Below are 6,000 nucleotides of genomic sequence, written 5' to 3'. Positions count from 1 at the left end.
ACTGATACGAGTAAACTGAGTAAGATTTTGCCCTATTTCTTGAGGTGCAATATTACATAAATACTTTCAATATAATCAAGCATAAAAAGATATTGTGAAGGTGAGTTATATGATATTCTTTGCCTATGATAAAGTCTTATTCAGATATTATTTATATTGAACTAAATTGATTATGTTCTCCTGAAACCAACAGAGAGACACTTTTGAAAAAATAATAATAAAATAAATAATATCACAGAAAGTCTAATTTTTATTGTTGCTATTTTACTGCGATATTATCCTACCTTCCTGTATGAAGTAATGTAGCATTAAATATTAATACAATATAAAAACTACCTTCTGCCAGTAACATCAGTTACACATAAATATATATCTCAGTCTGTATCATAATGTTACAACAAAGATCATCAATTGTATATGTAATATTTTTGTTTTCTTTTTAATAAACTGATTTGACAGAAGAAAGACCCTGAATATTCCAAGAACACTCCTAGGCTGCCTTCTTGAATGTATTTATTCTTGTTTTTAATAAAAAATTCCTCCCTGAGGATGTTATGAGTAAGCATGAGATTCATCACACCTAACTAGCTATACAGAAATTAAATAGCTTAGCTGAGATTTAACTCACCTCAACCTTAGGAGCTGCAATTCAGTTGCAGATGGAGATGCCTAACTTCCTGTGCTCACGGTATAGCCACTACATTTTAGCCAGGGAACATTTAAGATGGATAAACATGATCATCTATAACATTTAAGATATGCTAAAGTGTCATGCCTGGACTTCAGCTGCCAGTCCAGAAAATAAAATGTTTTAAGCCTGTGCAGTTGTCTCAGGTACTGCAGGATGTCTTAAAGACTACCAAGCATCTATGTGTGAGCAACTCTAGCAATATTAAAGCTTCTTTTGGAATAAGGGCCCAAATGTCTACCGTGAGTTTAAAGAAGATGGGATTATATTCTAATGCCATTGTGCATAACTGCAGTCATTTAAGTTAAATCTACTAACTTATTCTAGTAGCTGTGTTGTAAAATATTAGCCCACATTCACTCATATTTTTACTATGCTTTTAATTGAGCAAAAATTTGTATTGTCATATTCTTGGCCATTTGTCCAGCTAGGCAATGTCAGTCAAAGCCAAAGGCAAGTACACCAGAGGCAGTTACACATATTCAACAGGAATCCTGAGAAAGAATTATATCATCAAACCCTAGCAAGCAAGCCAAGGGGAAAAAAACAAACAAAAAAAAAGAGCACAACTTTTAAGCCTATTAATTATTCCTTGGGGCAAACGTTTAGTCCGTATGAGGTACACTGTGCATAATACTTCTGAATGAACAAGAAGTAGAATAAAATCCCAGGCTCAGAGTCCAAGAAGTACAGATTGGTTCATGTTTATATTGCCCAGAGGTAGTCCCCTCTGGGGACAGTTTTACCTTGGATAGAGCTAGTGTAGAAGTACAAAAAAGAGCTAGGAAATAATCTAAATTTTTTCAGTAGAGATTAACCATTATGGATTATGGGTCCAGTGCTTGAGTTTACTTAAGTTCTGGCTTCATTTTTTTAGTGTGATAGAGGATTCTATTCAAATCAAAATGATACGGGGCTCTCAGCCCATTGCAAAAGGAGATACATCATACAAGATTATGATTTCAATTTTCTCTTTCCTCCACTGCTGCTTGACAATTTAGTCAGGCATGACAAATCAAGATATAAAGCAGGACTTTACAACTGACTTTCTTCTGTATACAAAAATTTTTTTAAAGTCATTTAATGAACCCTGACATTTGAAAAAATTTGTTAACTGAGAGAATACTGCAGATATGTATCTATACATATCTATTTTAGATTAAGTCCAAAACATTTTATGTGTTCTGATGAAACATATATGTGGATATTTTCCATTAGCTTACTGTATCATGTGAGGTATGACTGAGTATCTATTAATACTCGTACTAGCAATTTTGCTGTAACAAGTATCTCGTATCTAGCAACCTTTACTAAATGTCTTTATCATAAACTTGTTGCTTCATAATTAGAAGCTTATTACTTCCAAATACCTAGCTGCACTGATAAAATTCATGTAAATTAATCATATTGCAACATTATCTGACCAATACTCTGTTAATGATGTAACACTAGTAGCTAGAACTGAACTTTTAAAATGTGCAACCTATTTTTAAACCTTGCTAACTAAATGTGTTCTTCACATGGATTTTACTCTCAATTTGATCCATGTAGCATAACGGACATGCTCAGATATAATGCAAAATGTGGCTCAGAATCCATACATTTGTTATTCATATTGCAATCTATGAATACGACAAATTGGTGCAAAACACATGGGCCTAATTTAACAAACATGCCTACAAGTAAACTGGCAAATTTGAACAGACTAGTAATTTATGACCCTGTAGTCAGAACCACTTCATTCACAGCTTCATTTCAATGTTGTCTTGTTATAAGATCAGAATCAACAAATCTGATCATTATCTTAAGTATACCTTATAACTTATTTAGTATGTAAGGACTATTGTCTTATGCTAAAAATTAGTTAGTTAAAAGTATCTTTCATTAATAACAGCAAAGTCATGGAAAGACCTTTTGACAACCTAAGTGCCTCCTGTTCCCTAGTTAATGCTAGTACCTCCTTTCTGCTGTTTGGACCCACAGTCCTTATTGGATAATTGCAATAATTCTACAGAGGTTAGCACATATATTTAGTGCATTCCTCTTTTCCACTCTTAGTCTATCATTTTATATTTCTACATAATTTTCTTACTCACATTCAAAAGTATCTGTATCTAAATTAAAGCATGAAAAAGACAACGGCAAAAAAAAAAAAAAAAGAAAAATAAGAAGAGAGAGAGAGAGAGAGAGAAAAGAGATTTGGATGTTTTTGCCCCTTGTAGGATATATACATCTTAATATAGTGTGGAAAGAAAGAAAATAGGGAACACAAACCTGAAGTGTATTATTGTTATTATGATTACTAATATTATTCCCCTCCACCATCCATGCTCCAGCACGAAGAATCTCTAATATGGAGGTAAGTCAGATTAATGCAACAATCAAAATGTATCAAAAAGAAACAAAATAATTGTTACCATTTCAGTGTTTTAAAGATACTCATTGACCTATCTTTTTGAAGCATATTGCCAAGAAAGAATCATCATTTCATTCACGGCCCGTTTCTCAACTGCCATGTTCTTTGCTACATAACAGAGAATTTAGTGCAATGCTTTTATTTTGAGTAGTGCAGGGGTTGTTTTAACTGATTGTGTTTATCAATATTTTCTTGCCAAATTAGTTAAAATAGTCTCATCAAATGGAACATTCCATGATAAAGACACCTGACAAAATAACTTTTAGAACCATATTAATTAATTTTGAATCATTTGCTTCTTGAACTGTAATTGTAAATAAAATTGTATGCTGCTTTTATGCTTTTATTCTCTATGTTTGTAACCAACTTATGTGCTGACAGTTCTCTCTAAAAGTCCATATTGCTTGCAGAGTGTCCGGTACACAATACTGCCAACTTTGTCATGCCGTATTTATCTTGGGCAACTTGATATATCCACTTACAATATGACTAATAGTCTCTGGGGTCTAGCCACATAGTCTACATCCTGCACTTAAATCTCTCCTACCATCTGTCTTCTCTTTAAGATATCTCATGTGAATAGCTTGTTACTGTGTCTCCATAATTAAATTATTTTTTTTTCCCTTTTCAATCCTTCTGTGAAAAACAAACCACTTACAATTTGGCACTTTCTTTTCATAAAACAGGTTTTTTGTTTCTGAAACACTTTCCACTGTATTTTCTCATCCATTGCTAGCATTTATCTCTCATTATGATCCTGTTAATGACCTCAGCAATGACTATAATCCTGGAGTATTGTATTCCTCATTTGTATTTCAAACTTGACCCATGAACCAGTTATTTACTGTTATGGTAGTAGGAATAACTGTCAGGATTTTGTTGTTGTTACATTTTTGTTTCCTGAGCCTTCTATTACTTTATGATGTTTCTATTATAGTTATTATGTACTACGGCAATTTCTAAAGGTACTGGCTGAAATAGGAGTCCTATCCAAAAGCAACCATTAAGATGCAATCTCCAAGTCAAAGAGCTAGCAATTTGAAAAGAGAAACATAAGCTCAAGTAAGGAAAACAGAAGGGAAAAAAATGTATACCTGTGGGATACATCTGATCAGTTGATACCCTCTAAAAATTAATTTTCGTCCTTTAAAAATTAGTTGCCATGTCTCAGCTAACCATCTCTGATAAGGTTCATTTTGCATAATTTCAGGGGGTTGATTTAGTTCTCATCTGCATTTAATTATCTACAGTGCAGTTATATATTACTGAGCCATGTTTAGTGTTCGATTCCCCTGCCATTTGTGGTATCTTAGAGTATTTTGCCTGGTCACCAGCTGACTAGATCTCATATAAGCCTTGAATCTTTTTTGTTACCACTGTGCAGGCAGCTCAGATACCAAGGTAACTCAAATAGCATTAGATGGGGGTAACTGAATCAAGCCACTAGCCACTCAGTGGAGATTACGGGCTCAATTCAGTTGTTCACACGTGTTTCTACTGCTATTTGAGAGGCACTAACGTTCCCAGCTTAGCCTCCAGCTGCCACACCTGAAATATATTAGTATGCCAGTCTCACGCACACATCTCAAATAGGCTAGAATGCCTCTGATGGGTTTATTTGCTTGTGCTTAGGCACCCGAATCAAGTCCATCAAGTTAGGTGAGTCAAATCCCACCTACACTTTAGGTTATGTGGTTATCCAGGAAATGAGTCACATCCCCTAAATTTTTGAACTGGACTATGCTGCTTCCAATTTTCTTCATAGCTCATCCGCACTACCTTTTCCATTGCTCTCCAAAACATTAACGGTGACTTCCCAGTCTGTTTTTACTACCTGAACTTTTATTTGAAGAAAAAAAGAACTATTATCTCTCCTTTTTCCCTCCACCCTCCATGAAGTCGAGTTTTTAGTGCACTTCGTTTACAAAACTCTCCACTCACAAGAGAATTGCATTGGTTCTGGAAGGATAAAGTAACGCAAATCAAGCACGATAACGCTTACTTAGATATAACTGGTCTGAGACTAAAGCGTGGGCATGTGTCTGAACACTCATGCCATCAATAAAAGTCGTCAACAGCTCAGAGGACTTGTTCCACTGACTTAGTTGGAAACTATCTGAGGAGGGTCAGTTCTCACTACCTACTGGAAAGGGAGCAAGTTGGAGAAAGAGTTCAGGTATCAGCAGTATTTCAGTGGGGCAAATGCTAGAGCACTTTGTTCCACCAGTTCCACTAAAACAATGGTGCTTGAAGCAATCTCTTTCCCTTAGAGTCAACTCAGTGTCTTATGGAATGGGTTATTTCTGGGCATTCTTTCCTGCACTATGAATTTTTCGGTCTCAGCCTTCCAGTGCTTGATGCAGAAGACTCCCATTTTCTTCAGGGGGATTTCTGCTGACTTTGTTCCTCTGTCATATAACCGAAGAACTTATTTGAGTAGTATACAGAGAAATTGATTCAGAGACTTTATCAGGTAGATGAAACAATTCAGCATGCCAATATGTCAATTGACAAGGTAATTAGCCTTGGAGCACTAATGCTGATGAACCCCATTTGCATTTCCCCACCTTTAAGGTAATATGATGGCTGTTTCTGAAATTCTCAGACAATGTTAAATACCGTCTTCTATTACAAGTTAACCTATTAACCTACCACTGTAAACAGTGCATTTATAAAGACATAGTAAAAATATAATAATATGATAATTGCTAATTTGCTAAACTTATTTATAATAACGTAATGTAATATAACACAACATTTTCAGCATTTGTAGTCCACATTTTCTCCAGTGCTAATATTCCTCTGTTTGAGAAAAAGTGGGGGCAATTCGACAGATTCTTGAATTTTGTATTGGTCATGACCATAATCCTGACACAGTTCAGCACATTTTAGAGAG

The sequence above is a fragment of the Struthio camelus genome, chromosome 1, assembly GCF_040807025.1.
Source record: "Struthio camelus isolate bStrCam1 chromosome 1, bStrCam1.hap1, whole genome shotgun sequence".
Lineage (NCBI taxonomy): Eukaryota > Metazoa > Chordata > Aves > Struthioniformes > Struthionidae > Struthio > Struthio camelus.
This window is presented reverse-complemented; position numbering follows the sequence as displayed.